The sequence below is a fragment of the Erinaceus europaeus genome, chromosome 7 (genome assembly GCF_950295315.1).
Source record: "Erinaceus europaeus chromosome 7, mEriEur2.1, whole genome shotgun sequence".
Classification (NCBI taxonomy): Eukaryota; Metazoa; Chordata; class Mammalia; order Eulipotyphla; family Erinaceidae; genus Erinaceus; species Erinaceus europaeus.
The window spans coordinates 92,234,598-92,257,894 of record NC_080168.1 but is presented as its reverse complement, the minus strand read 5'-3'; positions in this window follow the sequence as shown (position 1 = coordinate 92,257,894).

Below are 23,297 nucleotides of genomic sequence, written 5' to 3'. Positions count from 1 at the left end.
CCCTGCAGGTGGGGAGCTGGGGTTTGAACCGGGATCCTTATGCCGGTCCTTGTGCTTTGCGCCAGCTGCGCTTAACCCGCTGTGCTACAGCCCGACTCCCCTCACTCCACACTTTTTAATGGGGCTGTTTGTTTTTTAAGGTTGCTGAGTTTTGTGAGTGATTTATATATTTTGGTTACTAGTCATTTGATCCATTCTGTAAGGGTGTCTTTCTGTTTTGGTGATGGTTCATTGGTTGTGCAGAAACTTTTCAGTTTGATGGAATCATGCTAAATGAGATAAGCCAGCAGAAGGATGAATACTGGATGATGATATATATAAGTGGAAATTAGGGGCTGGGAGGTGGTGCACCTGGTTAAATACACATGTTATAGTGTGCAAGGATCCGGGTTTGAGCCCCCAGTCGCCACCTGCAGGGGGAAAGCTTCACAAGTGGTGAAACAGGGCTGCAGATATCTCACTCCCTCTCTATCACCTCCTTCCCTCTCGATTTCTTGCTGTCTCAATACAATAAATGAATAAAGGTAATAATAATAAAAAAAGCTTTAAAAAGTTCCATGTAAGTGGAAATTAAGAAACAAGAAAAAGGAAGACAGAAGGGGAAATCTGGACTGGGTGCAGTGTATTGCAGTCAAGTAAAGGATTCTGGGTAGGATGAGATGGGGGTGGAGAGGGCATGAGAATCTAGTGCACTGTGATGGAGAAAGATATGCATAGGTGGTGGGACTGAAGCAGAGACACTTGTCATGGGAGATGAGAAGTTGTATGTACCCATGTGTCAACAATTGTCCTGTAAACCATGATTTTTCCCAATAAAATGCAAAAAAGATTTTAACAACATAATTGAATATTTTACCTGTTAATAGATTTTCTTTTTTTCTGTATGATTTTCTCTCCTTTACCTGTCTATCTTTTGTGACCTCAGTGTTTTCTTCTTATGGATTCATACAAACTTTAATAAGAATTTGTTTGATATATTTACAGAAAATACTTTAAATGTTTAAGTGACCCCAGCTCAAAATAGCAGTTACATGTTGGCTGCTTAGTGATAGCTCTTCCGAAATTTTTCTAGCCTCTACAGTGGGCTACAGCTATGTGCTCATCCTTCTAGGGCCATAACTTATGGACCACCCCTATGGTGGTGTTACGGAAATATCCGCGGTACAGGTCCGAGTGTTACAGCCCCAAGATGTTTCAGCAGCAGATCCAAAGGATGAGTCTGAGGCTGAGAGGGAGTGGAGGGCAGGGAGATACTTTATTACTATTATGCTGGCGGAATCTAGTGGATTCCTGCCATGCTAGACTGTCCACCTAATTTGGAAAGCCGTATATATTCCATTTCAACTGGGCGCGGCATGCATTGATTGGTTACAGGGTGCTTTTGGAAGGTACATTTTGATTGGTCACAAGGTGCACTAGTCAGGTGTGCTCAGGTACAAGGGTAATGTGCAAATGGATTGGTCACATTGTGACTCTGACCTCCTCCCAAAACCCTCGCACTCCCATTCCAAGGCACCAAAGCAGTGTCACAAAAACTCAGCAGGATCCTCAGCTCTAAATCTGCTCCACACATTAGTCAGTGTTGAGGGAACTTGTTGATCTCAGTAAGTATTTTATGGAGACCTCTTATTTTTCCATCTGTTAGTTAAATTTCAAAGTGGACTCAGCCTATCTCAACATCTAGCACTGGTGGTGAACTTGTCTAGATGTTGATGTAGAGGTTCATTGCTGGACCGGGAAGGTGTACCTTATTGGGTCCAAAAGACTGCTCATTTTCTGACTTATGCTGTAATAATGTTGTGCTGGCTTCTCTGTGAAGTGTTTATGTGATTTTCCCTCTTGGATGGCCCTCTGCTAGCTAGGTAGGTACACTACTGGAATGAGAGGGCTGCAGTGCCCCCTTTTTCTTAACAGCAGCTGCATTTCCTTTCACCTCCCACTCAGCTTTTCCCTGGGTGACTGTTCTATATGCAGAGAGATAGCAAGCAGTGGAGATAGGTGATGTTGCTGACTGCAAGAGAGACCAAACTGGCTCCTCTAGGCTTTTGTTTGTGCTGGCAGCTAAAGTTGTTAATTCACTCCTTGCTCTCATTAAAATTAGATTTTGCCAGGTCCTTGGTCAAATTTTTTTTTTCATAGGCATAGACATGAATAGCTTGTGATGGAACTGACAGGGTTCTTTAATTGTCACTGGCACAGGCTGATCTCTGATTTTCTTCCCCGTGAGAGTTGATCAGAAAAGTAAGTATGGAAATTCAAGTCAAGGAAATAATTTTATTGTCCCTGCTCTTTTATTTATTTTTTATTTAAGATATTTATTTATTTACTTACTGGATAGAGACAAAGAGAAACAGAGAGGGGGGAGGTAGAGAAGGAGACAGACACACCTGCAGCATTGCTTCACCACTCTTGAAACTTCCTCCCTATAGGTGGGGACTGGGGGCTTGAACCCAGGTCCTTGCACATTGTCATAGGTGTGCTCAACGAGGTGTGCCACTGCCTGTATCCTTGCTGTTCTTTTATTTTTCCCTTAAAGTCATGGAACTTTCTGCAAAGAGGTGGTCCTTTATAGGTTTGATCCTATAAATAGAATGCATTCTAACATACCTGTAGAATCTATTTACTGTCCAGGTTCCAGGAAAAAAAAAAAAAGGAAAATGTGGAAGAGGATCATGGAAGGAAGGCTACCAGGCTCATTGAGGAAAAGTGAAAAACATGAAAAAATCCAAGGCATCCCTGTGACACAAGGCTAGAGACAGAGTCATTTAAACTTCAGCATCCTCACAAATTCCTGAGAGGAACCCTGGCAGTGTGTTGATCTGGGTAAACTTAAAAAAAAAATTAAATTAATGTTGACATATTTTTATTCAAAATTCTGTAATCTGTAGCTGCCACTAAACCTGGATATGTCCTCTGATTTATGGCTGAAGATAAAAAACTCTAGTGTGTGTGGGGGGGTCAGGCAGTGGCGCAGCGAGTTAAGAGCATGTGGCGCGAATCACAAGGACCTTTGTAAGGATCCTGGTTCTCGAGCCCCTGGCTCCCCATCTGCCGGGGAGTCACATGAAAGCAGTGAAGCAGGTCTGCAGCTGTCTGTCTTTCTCTCCCCCTCACTGCCTTCCCCTTCTCTCTCCATTTCTCTCTCTGTCCTGTCTAACAATGATGATGTCAACAACAACAATAATAATAAAAAACAAGGGCAACAAAAGGGAAAATAAATAATAAAAAAATTTTAAAAATAAAAACCCAAGTAAGTAGACGTTCTTTGTGCTCTGATTATGCTCCATATTAGTCTTCTATACTATCTTCCTACTATTCTGAGTGCAGCTATTTTCAAAGCAGGGATACTTGGGGATTGGGTACAGGGGAGCGGGTGGGAGACAGATATTTCAGCTGGCTGGCTTGGTTGTATAATTTGCATAATTCTTGATAAACAAATGACAGAAGCAATGACTAATAGTTATTATGACACTGCTTTAATTATTTCAAGCCAACAAGCTGGTAATATGTCATTTAATGCTAGACTCTTTCTTTATACTTGTTGGGCTTTAGATAGAGTGTGAACTTTAAAATTAATCATCACAGTATGTATAGCACTGCAAAAAAAAAAGAGGAAAGAATAAAGAAAAAAAGGAGAGAGATAAGGATGTGAACATGAATGGGAAAACATATCAAGCTCTCACAGAAAAACCAGATGAAACTGGCGATAAGCCTAGTGATTTGTGGGGTTTTGGACTCTAGCTTAGTCACTCAAAATTGGCACTAAAGTGTCATTTTCCAGAAGCATAACTGGAATGCCCAAGTCTCTATAGCCTGTTCAGCTTTGTCAATTCTCTTCTGTTTATTATTTATTTGGCATGCTGTTTCCAAGTATTTCAGTGCAATATTCTTGTTGGAAGCATACTTTGGCTTATTACAAGTTCTGTGAGATCCCCACGAGGTACATTGGCAGGTTTATCAGCCTGGTGTTTCTTGGTGGTGACATGTAGACAGAATGAGACAGAGAAGCTTGCCTTAAGTTTCACATTGAATCAATATGCAGGACAAAGCTCAGTAGTGGCAGGTAGAGCTGCCAGGCTTATACCCAACTACTGAGGCACCCTATTTTCTTGATTTGTGTGTGTGTGTGTGTGTGTGTGTGTGTGTGTGTGTGCGCGCACGTGCGCACGCACACGCACTGACCTAGAAGTTATTTTTAAATAAAAGGATCTGGGGGAAATTTGTTCTTATCTTAGCTGCCTTGAGTCCCTGAAAAGACTCATAAGGGCTATTTACTGGTGATAAAATACAAGTGCCTTGTTGTGGGATGAGATCAATAAGCAGTGTTCTCTAGACGTCCTGCCGAACTCGAGGGAGATGAAGTTTGTTCTGCCTTCACTGAGGATTCTTCTTCCTTTAGAAGCAAAAGCTGTCATGCTCCCATCCAGGTCTTGGGCTGAGTTATGCTTCTGGGACAGATGTGCTGTCACTATGGCTTTGACTCTTTACAATTCCCGTTTCTGTGATCTGTACTGACTTCATGGCACCGGGCAGTTCAGTAATGATAATCTTGGGGCTCATTCTTTCTGGAGACATCTGCTCTTCTGCTTTTCCTGCTTGATTTGATATTGCTGTAAGCACACCATTCATTTACAGACTTCCTGAAGTCTGGCCTTCATTTGGACCATGTATGTAATAGTGCAGGACTTAAGACTTGGCATTTAAATATCAAAATTGTTAATTCCTGTATTTCTGAATTTTGGGGATTGCAGCTGGTTGGGGGAAGGAGAATGTCTAGACTTGTTTTCAGTGCCGAATAGAAGTTCTGCTTTGCTGTGAGGCAGTATGAACATCTGCAAAATGGGCTCTTTATGTTTTTTAAAAAACGTGCACTGTAGTGGAACAGAAGCATAATATAACCCATTAGCATTAGTGTCAGCATAACAGCTTCTGAATTGCATATTGGTGGGGAAATATTGATAGCAAAGTGTAAACAACTGCAAATGGGAAATGCAATAAAGCTCTCTTCATAGGACCCGTAATTTACAATTAAATAGGCTACATTGAAATGATATGAAGTAGAGGCATGTATGTCCAAAGTAACAGGGGATTTAAATCAAGGCTTGTACTTTCCTATTCACCTAGGAGAGGATTACAGCAACAACAACAACAATAAAATAAAACAGGAAAAAATAAAAGGGAAGAAATTGAGGGAACATGATGAGTTATTTGGTTGGTAGTATTTGCGAATCATAGTTTGGATTTGTGTAGCATTCCCAGTGACTAATGCTGTACACCCAGTGCAATTTGCCAACTGTAATAAGGTGTTTTATAGACAAGACTGTACTCCACTGGACAGGAAATTTGCAGTTGAAGGGGAACTTTCTCACTATCTCACAGAAAGGCAGCTGTGATTTTTGGATGTGAAGTGACTGATTTAGTCTAGTGAATTTGCACTCTTACTGAGTCCCCAGGGACTCTGTTTCCTCATATGTACCACTAGTGGGGTTGACCCAAATCATTAGTTACATCTGCTTTCTACTCTGTCACTTCTATGTAATATACTTAGGGATTATGGATATGACTCACTAGTCTGCTTCTGGAAATATAGTCAATTTCAGAATATTGTCTGATTTTTGAGTTCCTGGAAAGGAAGCAGTGACTTTTTAAATCTCAGATGTGATAGTGCAGGGAGGAGAAGCAGAGGCTTTCTCCGAGTTCTGGTGCGTGAAATGGTGACATTGGTTAGCTCCAGAGTTTGGGTGAGACCTGGGGAAACAAAGTCTCTGAAGGCACATTTGAAGTGATATTGTCACTTAATCTCAGTCGTTTATACTTTTTCTTCCTGTGGACACAGGCTGTGGAAGATATAACTCCAGTGTTTGTACCTTGGTATCAAAGGAACACTACCAGTCCTCTGTGATAGTTCAGAGAGAAACTAACCGATCCTTTGTGCCCAAGGATAACAACCTCTCTTAGGCTGGGGGCAGGCTGGTCTAGCCTGTGGATGTGACTGAAACTCAAAACTTCTCACCCAGTAGCTTGATCTGAGAGTATATCCCAAGGAAAATGTTGTCCTGTGTATTTCAGTTGAGAACACTGCCACTCTCTATCTGTTTGCAATGCTGACAAACCCTAGGGTTCTTTGATAGCTGGGAACAGTAGGTGCATTGAGGAGAAGGCTGTCAGAACATATTTTTATGCCATATGATAGTGCTCAAACTCAAACTCATTGCAGAATATACTCTGGAACAGTTGCTGGCTGACTGCAACATTTGTGAGGAAAAGCTTCCTCCTTCTGCACTTTGGGGCAACACTGTAATGTCTGTACACAGGTTTCTGCACCAGCTGTTCTCCATGATGTTATCATAGGGCAACAGGAGAAGGAATAGTAAGGAAAACAAAGAACAGATTTTATATTTTCTCTTGGGGAGCTATGCCCTTTGAAAAGGTAAGTCCAGGTGTTTGGATTATCCTCAGGCAGATAAACCCAAGGTTGAAGACTGAGGACAGAGTCCTTTCAAGATTCCTGTTTCAGATGAGGCCTGACTTTGAATCTGATGCTTTTGGTGCAAGGCACTGTGTGGGAGAAGCTCTCTTTAGTAACTGTGCTCACCATAGATTATTGCATAAGTAGATGCGATCTATTATGGCATACGGTGATTTTCTTATGTCCTTGAAGTAAGATCTTTATTTTCATTTTCAGGGAACCTTATGAAAGGCTGAGGCAGATTATCTCGAGGTTTCCAAATGATCACTATGACTCTGGTCCCTTCCCTTGTCTATAAGAGAGACCCACCAGTGCCCATCTAAGCAGGGAATGACTTCTGGGAGGAATATTAATCATAAAAAGCTTTTTAAAAAATTCTTTATTTGGGGATTAATGGTTTACAGTCAACAGTAAAATAAAATACAATAGTTTGTATATGTGTAACATTTCTCAGTTTTCCACATAACAATACAATCCCTGCTAAGTCCTCCTTTGTCTTCCAGGACCTGAACCCTCCCCCTACTCCAGACTCTTTTATTTTGGTGCAATACACCAACTCCAGTCCAAGTTCAGTTTAGTTTTTTGTCTTCTGATCTTGTTTTTCAACTTCTATGAGTGAGATCATCCCATATTCTTCCTCCTCTTTCTGGCTTATCTCACATAACACGGCTCCTTCAAGCTCCATCCAAGATGAGGTGAAGAAGGTAAATTCATCATTTTAATAGCTGAGTAGTATTCTATTGTGTATATAGACCACAACTTATTCAGCCAGTCATTTGTTGTTAGATACCTGGGCTGCTTCCAGGTTTTGGCTAGTACAAATTGTGCTACTATGAACATAAGTATACACAAATCTTTTTTTATTTATTTATTTATTTATTTATTTATTTATTTTATTTAAGAAAGGATTAATTAACAAAACCATAGGGTAGGAGGGGTACAACTCCACACAATTCCCACCGCCCAATCTCCATATCCCATCCCCTCCCCCGATAGCTTTCCCATTCTCTATCCCTCTGGGAGCATGGACCCAGGGTCATTGAGGGTTGCAGAAGGTAGAAGGTCTGGCTTCTGTAATTGCTTCCTCGCTGAACATGGGCGTTGACTGGTCGGTCCATACTCCCAGTCTGCCTCTCTCTTTCCCTAGTAGGATGGGTCTCTGGGGAAGCTGAGCTCCAGGACACATTGGTGGTGTCTTCAATCCAGGGAAGTCTGGCCGGCATCCTGATGATACCTGGAACCTGGTGACTGAAAAGAGAGTTAACATACAAAGCCAAACAAATTGTTGAGCAATCATGGACCCAAAGCTTGGAAAAGTGGAGAGGAAGTATTAGGGAGGTACTCACTGCAAACTCTAGTGTACCTCTGCTTTCTTACTTTGGAGCCATAGTATACACAAATCTTTTGGATGAGTAAGTTTGCTTCCTTAGGATATATCCCCAGGAGAGGAATTGCAGGGTCATAGTGTAGGTCCACTTCTAGCCTTCAAAGAGTTCTCCAGACTGCTCTTTTCAGAGGCTGGACCAATTTGTATTCCTACCATTAATTTTTTTCTCAACACAAGGGTGCTTGAGACATGGAAGTTAAGGAAGGAGGTGAATATGGTGATGCCATATCTGAAAATACCCATCACCATGCTCTTCTTTTCTATTCTCCAGATCAGCACTGTTCTCCTTCAGAGTAATTCAGACGATGATAGCAGGGAGGCAAAAGAAAGAAATTGACAATGTTCTGTTTGCAATTCTCAGAACAGGACCTTGGAGTACAAATGAGAAACAGTAGTTTTGAAAGTTAGAGCTTTCCATTTGTTACAAATTAAGTTCTGCATCACCTAGGGGGGAAAAAAAAAACCTAGAGAATGGAAAGGGAAGATCCTGAAGGAAGGTTGACATAGAATTTATTCCAGAAGAATAGATACTAAAGAAAAAAAAAATTCAGTGCTCTGAGCCCTGGGGGACTTAATAAAATGATCATTGTTAGGCCTTCCCTCAGGCTAAGGGAATCAGAATCTTGTCAGGGCAGTCACCATTGGTAATTGAATAAGAATACACACACACACACACACACACATACACACGCTGGATTTTTCTAGTGCATCCATGGTTTTAGACTAAGTTAAATTGGGAAACCCAAGACCATTCTGATTTGTGAGGGGAGAATGTTTGTTCTGGGAGGAGGTCTTTGGTGATGGAGGTGAAGAGACAAAGTCTGCAGACCCCATGAAGAGGATTCATTTCAGCTTGAAAAATTGCCCCCATCTAATGCTGAAATCAGGTAGTGGGAATTGAGATAACATTCAGAGGCCTAGTGGCTGGGCAGTGGCACACCTCGTAAAGAGCACACATTACAGTGTACAATGATCTGAGTTCAAGCCCCCTACTTGCACCTACAGAGAGGAAGCTTCGCAAGTCCAAAACAGTACCGCAGGTGTTTCTCCCTCCCTCTCAGTTTCTTTCTGGCAATTCAAAATAAATAAATAAATAAATAAATAAATAAATAAATAAATAAATAAATAAATAAAACATTCATAGGCCAATGATACTTCCATTTGAGTATATTACTGACTCTGTGGAATCACATTAGCTGCAGTCCCCTCTTTGCGGAGAACATTTCACAGCCCAGGTTTTCTTGAGTTGAGTAGTAGAAGCTGACCCTTAACCCTATTGAGTCTCACCTGGGCTTTCCTACATTTTTGTGCTCCAGTAGCAGGAAGAATAACAAACCCAAGAGGTCTGGGGGAAACTATGCTAAGTGCAGCACCAGAACATGGAAGAGGCAGGGCTAGACTGTGTTGAAATTCATTTTTGCTATATGAAGAAAGTGCATCTCAATAAAATCAAATGATGAGCACTTGGTTTACTTTGGAGAGAAAATGAATCCTGTGAGCTTAGCCTTTGACTTGTATTTCCTTCCCTTAATTAGAGGTTACCATGGTGATTCTGAAACAATACTTGTTGCACCTGGATGTATATTAGAACTTGGCTTTCCAGTTGGGTGGAGTTGAGGTGTTCTTTTTTGAACATTTAAAATTATAACAAGCAGAACTGCGTGTGACTGGAAGAAATACAAATGAAGATGCTTGGCAGCATCTCTACTTCCACCATCAATTTTTAAATGGCAGAGCTGGTTTTTATCTTTAATGTGGCAAAATGACTTTTAAGGACAAATTCCAAATGCAGTCTTTTTTTTGGTAGACCACATTTCAGTTTTTGAAAAATTTATAGTGATAAAAGTTCATAAAAAAAGTCATAGTCATACTTGCATGCTATCAATCTTAAAAGGGTGATAAAATACAAAGATGTACGTTTTTTTAAAAAAAGATTTTATTTATTTATTAATGAGAAACATAAGAGGAGAGAGAAGGAACCAGGCATCACCCTGGTACATGTGCTGCCAGGGATTGAACTCAGGACCTCATGCTTGAGAGTCCAATGCTTTATCCACTGCATCACCTCCAGGACCACAAAGACGTATGTTTTTATATAACTTCTGTTTAAAGAGAGACATAACCAATTAGGAGAAACTGGGGATTATTGGATTTCTCCTCAGTGTCCATATGTAACCATTATGAATAGAAGTATTTACAGCCAGAACAGATGATTTAATTTCTATAAAGAAGGAACCTTAGGAATGTCACAGGTGGTGGTGGTGCTAAACAGGAAAAAAATTCTCTGTTTCTTGTGCCAAGTAGGCTTCCTGTGAGATTAGTAGCCCAGTACTTCTCAAATACTGCTGGATCAGGGTCTTATTGGAAATCAACTCAGACTATTATGAGAATTAGACTTATTTAATGAGAATATAATCATTTTTATTGTGACTAGGAGTAACTATGACTAGCTTGGCCATCAAGTGACACATTCTCAACTACCCCTCTCTTTGAGCCTTTATTATTATTATTGTTTTCAACTACTTCCTTAGGATCAACAGTTCAGTAGAAATGTTTTAGTGAAATGTTAGAATGCTGTAGTAAAGGCAAGCAACAATATGGTGCGGAACATAAGATGTTCTGAAAATGTTAAGCAAATTGAAAAGAGGAGGAGAGGGCTGAGAGTAGGGAGGCTAAACTTACATTAAGTAGAAAACTATAATGTAACAGTTAGAAGTAATTTTTTCCTTTTTTTTTTTTCTTTTTTGCCAGAGCACTGCTTAGCTCTAGCTTACGGTGGTGCGGGGGGATTGAACCTCAGACTTTAGAGCTTTAGACATGCGAGTCTCTTTGCATAACTGTTATGCTATCTACCCCTGCCCCTACACTCTTGAGTTCAAATTTCAGATAAGCAACTTATATTTTTTCTTTGTTTTTGTGTAATTCCACCCAATACAATATTGTAATACTTGGGGGGGGGGATAATTACATTAAAACATATGTAGCTCTTATATTTTACCTCACAACTCCCCGTAGGTGGTCACACATGAGGCAAGATGTGAGAAAAACCTAAAGAAATGCTGAAAATGTCTCAGTCGGGTGGAGAGTAGATAGCATAATGGTTATGCAAAGAGACTCTCCTGCTGCCTGAGGCTCCGAAGTCCCAGGTTCAGTCCCCTGCACCACCATAAGCCAGAGCTGAACAGTGCTCTGGTAAAAATAATAATAATAATAAACAAATAAAATAAAAATAATAAAATACCTAACTCAACTGATTACCACTGGACCTGACATTACATTATAAAACCATTTCTGTGAGTTAAGGCTTACTATGCATTTAAAAATATTTTTTTTATATTTATTCATTCTCTTTTCTTGCCCTTGTTGTTTTATTGTTGTAGTTATTGTAGTTGTTGTTATTAATGTCATTGTTGTTGGATAGGACAGAGAGAAATGGAGAGAGGAGGGGAAGACAGAGGGGGGAGAGAAAGACAGACCTACAGACCTGCTTCACCACCTGTGAAGCGGCTCCCCTGCATGTGGGGAGCCGGGGGCTCGAACTATGCATTTAAGCAAATATGTTACTCATTGTCATTGTATTATTTTATCTTAGTTTCCTAGGGACTTGTGTTGTGAGTTCCTTTTAGTCTGTAGCCTCCAAAATGTAAAAGGAAAGTCTTTTTTTTTAAGCTGTCGGCTTAGCTCTGTCCATTCATTAAGTAACCCAGATCAAAGCAAACAATATATTTGAAATCCTACAATGACCTGAAGTTATTTCTGTGGTCAGTCTCAATTTCCTGGCTACTCCCTTTTCTTTCTAGCAGTTTTGCTTTCCTCAAGCTGCCACCATACACTCATTCACTACACATTTGCTGAATTCCTCTCTGCCTGGGATTATGTCATTCACAGGTATCCCTGCTTTTCAGAAGTCTGTGTCACATCACTTTATTTAATTAATTGGGATGCATTGGATCGACCTTCTCGTGGTGCATCCCGTGAGTACCCATTCATTGGGGAAACTGACGATCCTTCCTAGCCGACTGAATCCACATGGATCCCAGTCACTTTCAAAGCCAGCAACAAGCAGCTCCTGACAGCTTTCAACCTGATGCTGTTGACTGGCTACGGAAGAAGGGCAAATGCTAGAAGAAGAAGAATTTAATTAATTTATGTATTTTGGCCTCCGGGGTTATTGTGGGGTTTGGTGCCTGCACTACAAATCCACTGCTCCTGGAGGCTATTTTTTCCCTTTTCGTTGCCCTTGTTGTTTTATCATTGTTGTGGTTATTATTATTGTTGCTATTGCTGTTGTTGTTGTTGGATAGGACAGTGAGAAATTGAGAGAGGAGGGGAATACAAAGAGGGGAGAAAACGATAGACACCTGCAGACTTGCTTCAGTGCTTGTGAAGCGACCCCCCTGCAAGTGGAGAGCCACGGCTTGTACCAGGATCCTTGTGCCAGTCCTTGAGCTTTGAGCCATGTGTTCTTAAGCCGCTGTGCTACCACCGACCGCCCCATCACTTTACTTTTATGAAAGACTGGCATGCTTTTCCTTTAAGCAAAATAAGTGAGATTTTTCACTTTTGTGAAAAAAAAAAAAAGCAGAAAGGCAAATGGAATAGTGTTCAGCATTTTGTTTTCTGGGGCAGAACTGCTCCCAAGCAGGGAGCAGTAACACCATAGTTGCAGGGAGCAACTATTTAGTACAGGTTGAACTTTTAACATGTCATTTCTGCTTTTTCATCTATATTGGTGTTATTTTAGGTCTTAGGTGTTACTTAGTATGATTTGATAGGTTATTTCTGGGTCTAAGGAACACTTTGAAAAGGTCTCCATATGAATTTGTGGTAATTGCTTCCTTGCTTTATACCATCTGACAGGTTTCATACTAATGTTCCACTTTTGAAGGGTGAAGAAAACCTATATAATATTATAGAAAAGAGGACTAACAAGTAAAGGTTCTGTTCTTTAATGCACTTAGAGTGTTTAATTAATTAATATATAGTGCTTCAATAGATCATATAAGTCTGCTATATTTCAGGGGTTATGAGAATAGACTCTGAATACCATTGGAGTATTATATACAGTGAACCCTTCAAGAAAATTTGGGGTATTAGAGTAGACTTTTTAGAGGAAGTTACGCTTTAATAGAGTTGAAATGATAAGAATTGACCATGTGAGGGGAGCAGGAAAGAAGAAAAATGTTGTAGGTGGAAATTAGCACATGCAGGGTAAAACAAAAGGAAGAGACTTCCATGTGTTCAGAGAGGGTTATGCTAAGATCTGGGGTGTCTGCTTGGTATGCTGAATGTTAAGAGATGATTCTATAAGTAAAGATGTTTCTGAAAATGTCTTCAATTGTACTGTGCTGAAATGAATGAAGGACTGAATGAATGAAGATTCACCATTCTCATGGCAAGGTGACTGATTAAACTGCTGTATTTAAATACAATAGTAATTTAAGTTCCCAAATACCATTCATGTGTTTTTACTGGTTCACTACTGTCACCATATTGCATTTACAGATTGAACTATCTTTGCAACTATAGAGGAATTTACTGATATGTAAATTGATCACCTGCTTTTAGAAGTAGAAATTGAACAGATTAGCACCATGTTTTCAGAAGCTATGCTGTAGTTAGATAGTAGTCTGAGTTCCCTGGAATTCAAGTTTCCATTTCTACCTCCTTGAATCAGACTTTCTGGAACAAGAATGAAAAGTAGTATAGAGAAGACTCTTTCATTGCTCTTAAGAAGGACATATAAAGTGGAGAGGCTGAATGTCTAGAGAATTGTAGCAGAACTCAGTGGAATAACAGTGATTTTTGCCAGACTCTTTAAAGATTTTTATCTTTCTTTGATTTACCTGTAAGGTTCTAATTGGTCCCATCACTACTGGTATTGTACCCAGCTATTCTTAGCTTCTACTAATTACTAGCTAATTTCTCTATTCTTTTTGACAATGCCCTGGACCATAAATTGCTCAATAGTTGGATAGAAGTCAGGTCTTTTGGAGAAGATGGTTTTTGAGGTTTTCTCAGATTCCAGGAAAGCTCTTACTTAGTTTTCTCTTTTGTGATTCTTCCTGTTAAACTTGTAGCTGATCCAGTGCTTTACCAGCGATTGCCATGGAGCTACCCCAATCTCTTCATAACTCTTTCACATATAGATTTCCGTGTGTGTGTGTGTGTTTCTTGAACCCAGCAGCAGCTTGTCATGCAAAACACTGTTAACAGACTTCAGACTTCCCTGAACCAAGATTTTTTTTAAAACAGACACACACACACACACAAAGACACACACACAGAGAGAGAGAGAGAGAGAGAGAGGGAGAAACAATACCATAATATCATCTTACCATCCATGGGCTGCCTCTGGTCCCATCCAGGTTGTTTTCAGTTGACCTTTGTGTTCAAACTTAGGGCACCATGCAACATATAAGGCTTACACTCTACCAGGTAAGATATCTCTCAGTTCTTCCATGGTATTTGATAATTCTGCTAGCCTTGAACCCACGTCTCTCTATTGCAAAGGTTACTCTGAGAGTATCTCTGTTCTCTGAGAGTGACTGTCCTGCTGATAGGAGAGCACTGGGATTGTGTCTGGTGTTCTCAGTTTGCCTTTTTTTGATGTAGAATGTCTCCTTTAGGAAACCTAGTTTTTGACATGCCATAACAATGGCAGAGTTGCCCAATGTGGATGTTGATGGAGGAAGGGAGCCCCAGACCTCTTTGATACTCTGGCTTAGAATCGATTTTCTACAATACAGATCAGGGGGACAGAGGATGGATATGATAAATACTAACCAACTCCTTCCAGAGGGAAACCAACACTCTAGCCTGGGGGCTGAGAAAAGCACTAGTTCTGCCCTTTGGCTTGGGCCTGCCTAGAATAGAGCTTCTGTCATACTAAGCTGTTCTTACTGAGATCTATTAGATTTTCTTGAATAAATGTTTCTCTTGTCTGCCCCTAGGGTAATTTCTACAGATCATAAATTGCTATTGTGTTTAAGTGCAATTTTCTCCAGTTATGACTGCTTTGCTGGGGAGAAGGTCCACAGAGTTGATTTTCTCACACCACCACTCAGTATGCTTTATTATTTTTTTATTTTTTGCCTCCAGGGTTATTGCTGGGGCTCGGTGACTGCACTACTCCACTGCTCCTGGAGGCTATTTTTCCCATTTTGTTGCCCTTGTTGTGCTTGTTGTAGTTGTTATTGTTGTCATAGCTGTTGTTGTTGGATAGGACAGAGAGAAATGGAGAGAGGAGGGGAAGACAGAGAGGAGAGAAAGATAGACACCTGCAGACCTGCTTCACTGCTTGCGAAACAACCTCCTGCAGGTGGGGAGCTGGGGGCTCAAACCCGTATCCTTATGCTGGCCCTTGCGCTATGCACGCTTAACCCGCTGTACTACCGCCCAGCTCCCTCAGTATGCTTTTTTTTTAAAAAAAAAAAAACAACATTATTTGAAAAATACTATATAAAAAATCCATAATTTATCCTACCTTTTTGTTTCAAACGTTTTAGTTGAAATACTCTTAAGTATACTGCAGTATTATCAGTTTAGCTAGATCTTTGTTTATATCCAGAACTACTTTCTTAGAGAAAATCCATTGAAGTTTTGTAGATGGTTGTAAGCTAGCACCTATCTGGATCCTCATTAAGGATGTACAGAAGACTTGGTGCTCTACTGTACCATTTTTGAAAAAGAAAATCAAATTCTGTTTTTATAAAATTAATAAGAGCCAAAAGCAGATCCCTTGACCCTTCCTGTCTTCAAGACCTCATTTCCTATGTGTGACTCATTTTATTCTGTTTCCTTCATGAAGGCCTTTTAAAGCCTTCTGTTCATTTGAATAACAGAGATGACTTTTGAGGACAAGAAATTATTAAAGTTTTCTAGTTCTGACAACTTACTTTATTATTATTATTTTTTTAGAATTTCCTTTGGCATCTCTTTCCTCAGTTATTCCCCTGGCCATGTAGTACCCAAATATTTTAAACAAATGAGATTAACAATGCAGAATTTGCATTGAAAGCAAGAATTGTTTTTTCCTCCATAGGTTCTGGTGATTGAAATGGAGACTTCTAAAATTAATTTTAAAAAAAAATTATTTTTTGATTTTAATTTTCCCTCATTTTATTAGGAGGTAAATGGTTTACAGCACAATCGTCTACGCGTGGGCTCCATTGCCCAGCTCTGCCTCAGGCGTGTCTGTAAACACTTTTACCTCTAACCTAGGGCCCCAGTCATTTAGCGCTACCCCCTCCTTTCCTTTCCCAGAGTTCCTTGCTTTGGTGATGTACCCCAACCCCAGTCAAGTTTCACCCCGTGTTCTCCCTTTTTGACTCTGTCTCCAGAGGAGTTTCACCTGTTATGTTTGGTCACCTGGCACTCCTTCCTCTCTTCCTGACTTTTTCCAATCAACACTTTTCCTTTAGTTTCTAACCATAATGAGGGAAAGCTTGAGATTTCAGAATTTTGGATCTAGTATTTGGTCTTTTGATATTTGGCCTTGGTTCACCAACATTGTTCATAACGCTATGTAAACTTTTTCTCCTTTAAAATTGAACCAGGATATTTGTAGTGCTAGTCACATTTTAAAACTCTTAGATGTAATGTTAGAGGTAGTAAGGGTTACAATAAAAAGGAAACAATTGACAGTATGGACTGTATGCTTTAGAGATGTTTAGGAGTACAACATCCATATGAATGTTATATAGTTGGCCAGCGTAATGGAAAAACTGGTTCCTTGTCTAAACATTCAATAACGTTTACATGTGTAGCTGCCCCATTTCCTTATTATCGATATCCTTCTTCTTAGACCGTTTTTTATTTATTTTATAATTATTTATTTATTTTGCCTCCAGGGTTATTGCTGGGGATTGGTGCCTGCACCATGAATCCACTGCTCCTGGAGGCCTTTTTTTTTTTTAAAGTTCAGTTGTGTTTGTTTATTTATTTATTTATTTTCCTTTTTGTTGCTCTTGTTTTTTTGTTATTGTAGTTATTATTGTTGTTACTGATATCGTTGTTAGGACAGAGAGAAATGGAGGGAGGAGGGGAAGACAGAGAAGGGGAGAGAAAGATAGACACCTGCAGACGCGCTTCACCACCTGTAAAGTGACTCCCCTGCAGGTGGAGAGCCCCGGCTCGAACTGGAATCCTTACTCCTTCCTTGCACTTCGCGCCACGTGTGCTTAACCCACTGCACTACTGCCAGACTCTGAAGGCCATTATTTTTTCACTTTTATTGCCCTTGTTGTTTAACGTTGTTGTGATTATTATTATTGTTGTCATTGATGTCGTTGTTGGATAGGACAGAGAGAAATGGAGAGAGAAGGGGAAGACAGAGAGGAGGACAGAAAGACACCTGCAGACCTTCTTTAATGCTTGTGTGGTGACCCCCTTGCAGGTGGGAAGCCAAGGGCTTGAACCAGGATCCTCACACCGGTCCTTGCACTTTGCGCCATGTGCGCCTAACCCATTGCGCTACTGCCCAACCTCCTTTATTTTACTTTCATAGGAACTTTTTAATCATTTACAGTATAGTTGTTGATAGTTTTTTTCCCCCTTCTCTTGAGAGGGTTAATGCTTTAGAGTACAGTCATTGACATGAGTACAAATTTATTATGTTTATTGTGTACCAAGACCCCACAATTCTTTTACAGCCCTTTCCTCCCCTCCTTTCCCAGAGTCTTTTGCTTTGATGCAGTGCATTCTCAGTTTTTTTATTTCTAAATCATTGAAACATCACGGCAAAAATCTTCACACAGACCCTTTTGGTCAAGTAGGTATTCTACTCAAAACCTTTAAAGTCTGTGTGGTCTGTTCTGTCATGTTACACTTCAAATACTACTCTGCTTATTGTTTCTAACTATTTTGTAGGGACTCTTTTCTATAGCTAGTGTGATCCTTTGTGAAGTAATAACCAGCTTTATCCCTTGTCTTCTTTATCACCCCTTCTGAATCTGGATTGCTTCCCTAACCTATTTCCATCTGTTACTCCTAATTATCTTTCAAGGCACAACATAATAATATGGGAAATCTAACCTTTCCAAATATAAATATATTAAAAACGGGGTAGGACTAAATCAGTGGTACAGAAGAGAGTGGTAACAGTACATTTACATACATAGAAAATTTGATCTGTAGATCAAGAAGGATGACAGAGGACCTAGTGGGGGTTGTATGGAAAACTGGGAAATGTTATGCATGTACAAACTACTGTATTTACTGTCGAATGTAAAACATTAATTCACCAGTAAAGAAATTTAAAAAAAAAGAATGATGGTGAGTTAGCAGGAACCTTCCCTATTTGCTTGTGGGAAGATTTTTTTCATTAAAATATGTGTGTTGGGAGTCGGGCGGTAGCACAGTGGGTTAAGTGCATGTGGCCAAAGCGCAAAGATCAGAGTAAGGATGCTGGTTCGAGCCCCCGGCTCCCCACCTGCAGGGGAGCTGCTTCACAAGTGGAGAACCAGGTCTGCAAGTGTCTTTCTCTCCCCCTCTCTGTCTTCCCCTCCTCTCTCTATTTCTCTCTGTCCTACCCAACAATGATGTCATCAATAATAATAATGACTACAACAATAAAAAAACAAGGGCAATAAAAGGGAATAAATAAATATTTAAAAAATTTAAAAAATGGGAGTCAGGCGGTAGTGCTGTGGGTTAAGCAGACGTAGCATGAAGCGCAAGGACTGTCGTAAGGATCTTGGTTCAAGCCCCTGGCTCCCCACCTGCATTGGAGTCGCTTCTCAGACGGTAAAGCAGGTCTGCAGGTGTCTATCTTTCTCTCCCCTTCTCTGTCTTCCTCTCCTTTCTCCATTTCTCTCTTCCCAACAACGAAGACAGCAATAACAACAACAATAATAACTACAACAATAAAACAACAAGGGCAACAAAAGGGAATAAATAAATAAATATTAAAAAGTAAATAAAACTCTAAAAAAAGAAAAAAAATTAAAAAATGTGTGTTGGGTAGGTAGCATAGTGATTATGAAAGAGTCACTCATACCTGATTTTTGGAAGTCCCATGTTCAATACCCCAGAGCTGAGCAATAGTCCCGTAAAAAAAAAAAAAAAGAAAGAAAGAAAGAAAAAAGGAAATTTGATCCGTAAAAAGGTGGTTTTCACTATATATGGACAAGGTTGAAATATTTACCTGCTTGCTCATATGAAAAAAAAAATGTATTGGGGTGGGTGGCGGAGCCAAGATGGCGACTTGGAGGTAGCTGCTGCTGGTGTGAGCTCCACCAACAGCGACCTGATAGGCCACCAGGTTCCAGATGCTAGCAGGATGCAACCAGACTTCCCTGGACGGACAACCCCACCAATGTGCCTTGGAGCTCTGCTTCCACAGAGCCCTTCCCCACTAGGGAAAGAGAGAGACAGGCTGGGAGTATGGATCAACCTGTTCATGTCCATGTTCAGTGGGGAAGCAATTACAGAAGCCAGACCTTCAACCTTCTGCATCCTACAATGATCTTGGTTCCATACTCCCAGAGGGTTAAAGAATAGGAAAGCTATCAGGGGAGGGGAGGGGATACAGAGTTCTGGTGGTGGGAATTGTGTAAAGTTGTACACCTCTTATCCTATGGTTTTATCAATGTTTCCTTTTTATAAAAAAGAAAAAAAAGATTCTGGGATTAGGGGGAGGGTTCAGGTCCTGGAACATGATGGCAGAGGAGGTTCTAGTGGGAGTTGTATTGTTATGTGGAAATGTTATGCATGTACAAACTATTATATTTTACTGTCGACTATAAACTATTAATCCCCCAATAAAGAAATTAAAAAAAATGTATTACCTTACCTTTGTGATAGGAAGGAGACTATTTATCTGGAACAAAGATTCTCTCTCTTTTTTTATAAAATAATTTTTAAAATCTATTTGTAAGGGAGTCGGGTGGTAGAGCAGTGGATTAAGCGCACATGGCGCAGAGTGCAGGGGCCGGCATCAAGACCCCTGTTTGAGTCCCAGGCTCCCCACCTGCAAGGGAGTAGCTTCACAGGTGGTGAAGTAGGTCTGCAGGTGTCTTTCTCTCCCCCGCTCTGTCTTCCCCTCCTCTCTCCATTTCTCTCTGTCCTATTCAACAACAGCTATGGCAACAATAACAACTACAACAAGCACAACAACAAGGGCAACAAAATGGGAAAAATAGCCTCCAGGAGCAGTGGATTTGTGGTGCAGGCACCGAGCCCCAGCAATAACCTTGGAGGGAAAAAATTTATTTGTAAAATGGAAATATTGGCAAGATCATAGGATAAGATGGGTGCAGTTTCATACAGTTCCCACCCTCAGAACTCTGTATCCCATCCCCTCCTTTGATAGCTTCCCTATCCTTTATCCCTCTGGGAGTGTGGACCCAGGGTCATTATGGGGTACAGAGGCTGAAAGGTCTGGCTTCTGTAATTGCTTCCTCGCTGAACATGGGCATTGGCAGGTTGATTCATACTCCCAGCCTGTCTCTCTCTTTACCTAGTGGGCAGGAGTCTGGGGAGGTGAGACTCTAGGACACATTGGTAGGGTTGTCTTCCCAGGGAAGTCAGGTTGGCATCATGGTAGCATCTGAAACTTAGTGGGTGAAAAATAGTTAAGATATAAAGCAGAACAAATTGTTGACTAATCATGAACCTAAAGGCTGGAATATTGCAGATGAAGATTTGGGGTCTCCATATTGGAAAAATTTAGTAGGTCTATTTTAGGTATACTCCAAGGGGCCCATGACTTTACTAGTTTTTGCCTGGGCCTGGCATCTAATATGCAGGTGGACCCAGGTTATTTTGTCTGGGGAGATGGTGTGGTAGTTGGAAAAAGGACTAGAAAGCTGTTTGAGGGAAGAGAGCAGTTCCAAAATATGGGAAGAGTATATGAATATTGTTAACTTTATACTCCATCTATCTGATCTGGTGCCATATTCAGCACTAGAGCCTATGTAACCTCTGCATCCCTGTAGGGCTGAGTTTGCATTCTGTGGTCACAGCTAGGAACATTCCAGGCTGCCCTAATTTCAGGACCCATCTTCCTCAGGTGATAGGTAGAGTATATTATCCAACCTCCCTTTGGAGAATGGAACATTCCCTGTTGATCCACATTGAGGACAAGATTGTATAGGGGCCCATTGTGTTGTTCCTGTTGGAGATGACCCGTGACAGTGGCAAGAGGGATCTGTTAGGTCTAGGCCCATGGAACGAAGATTCTACAAGAGGTTATATTTCTATGGCAGTAACCCTCCTGGCTTTTATTAGTTAACCTCTTTTACAATTCCTCATGGAAGAAGGTATGACTGACGAATTTGGGGGAAAGAACTTAAGAAAGGTCAGTTCAGCTTTTGAAGTGGCCTATTCTAAGATGGACAAGTTTTGTTCTCTTCTTCCTTGATGCACCTGGGAAGATTTTCAGTGTTTTGGAGTTTGTGAGTGTTAAGTTTACTGAAGTGATTATGGTGGTGGCAATAGGCTAAACTTCATGTTATAGCTTATTTCTTTCTGCAATAAAGTTGATTTTTAAGAGCATGTATCTCTGGTAATATTGTCTACTTATCACTTGACTTTCCACTTAGAGAATAGGAGAAATATGATTATTTATCAGTGAGTCTGGGGAGATAAAATAGGCTTGCATGTAAGAAGCCCCAAGTCTGCAATAACTAGAACTTAACAATGTTTTTTTAAAAAAATTTAAAATAATTTAATTTTGTTATTACCCTAAAATACTTGTTTTTTTAAATTAGTGATTCAATATTAATTTACAGAAATGCATGTCAACAGGAGTACAATTCCACACTGTCCCTACTACCAGAATTCTGAATCCCTCATCCTTCCATTGCAGTCCACCAAGGTTCTCTCAAGGTTCCAGACATGGGTTAACCATCATCTCTACAACTATCTGTCTACATTGGTACATAATTGTCCCCTTTTTCTTCAAGGTCCAGTCTTCTCTTTCCCCTCCAATGCTGGGAAATTCTGCAGATGCAGTCACATCTGCCATGTTGTCCCCTCAGGCCACCGCTAGTTCCCGCAAAAGTTGGGACATTCTCAGAGTGCCTGTTCCGCCATGTTGTGCCCTCAGGGCATTGTCTATTTCCCCGCGATATTTGGAGTGCTTTGGTTACTCCTCCCCCCTCCCATTCTCACAAGAGTTATTATCCTATCCTGAAGTGCTATGGTTACTCCTCCCCCTTCCCATTCTCACAAAAGCTGCTCCTATAAAAGCCCTTCTTCTTCTGCATCTCTCTCTCTTGCCGGCGCTTCACTTTGGTGTTTAGACGCAGGAAAGGTTGCTGCGTGAGGCAGCCATTTTCACTACCTCCTGCTTCTCTCACACCCAACTCTGAGGTGCCAGTGCAAATAAAGATTTGTGTTCCCTCTTCGCTCCGGACCTCCTCTCTCTCTTCCCCGTGGCGCAGAACGACACTCCAAGCCACACATAACTCTATTACTATATCCAAATGTCCCTGCCTTCTTCCTCTCTCTCTGGGTCCTGATGGAGTTGGAGTTCAGAGCCCTCTTTTCCTCTTCCTCTTATCACTTCTCCCCCACTGGGAGTATGGATCACAGTTGTTTTTGGAGTGCAGGAGATAAAAGTTCTGGCTTCTGTAATGGCTTCTTCACTGGATATAGGCATTGGCAGGCTGATCCATACCCACACCCCTTAACAATGTTTTGTTAAAACTGAAATCAGATTAACAAGCAAACAAAATCATGGTAGGGAGTGGGAGGTGACTCAGTAGTCAAGCCTTGTATATTTGAGGTCCTGGGTCCAACTCATGGTGGAATCTTTTACTTTGTATTATGAATATTACTCATTGATATCTATAACCTGGTACTTATTTATTGCCACATGTTTCTAGTTAGATAGTCTTCACTAGAATTAAATGGACTAATTAAAGGAAGACAGTATTTTAGTCATATTTGAATACCAGAAGGATTGATACTTTTCAAAGAGCGGATGCTCAGTAGATGTTGAATGATATCAATTGTGCTGACTAGATCTTTTATGATTACTTCAAACTTGCTCCTGATATAGGGATTTCTCTTAAACAATAATGCTATTGAATTTATTTTGTACTTCACATTTTTCAAATTGCATTTCCAGTGTCATAGCTTACTTGGTTTAATCTTTAAAGGATCCTATGAGGTTGGCCAGAAAAAAAAAATCTTATTTCCATTTCTTAGATGTGACAAAAAGATATCGGAGAGGTGACTTAGTTGCTCAGGGTCACTACTTATAAATTACAAAACCGAGAATTTCTAATTCCTAAGAGATAGCTCTTTCATCTTGCCACACCTGTCTCTTGTATGATGATGAAAACCTCAGGTGACTTTCCAGAAATGTGAGGAATCTCACAGAGTATCAGAAAATATATAACATTTCTAAGGAACCAGTCAAAATTTGATGTAACATTCCATGTGACATATGTATAGAAGCCTTAATTATTTAATCAATCTAATAACAGAATA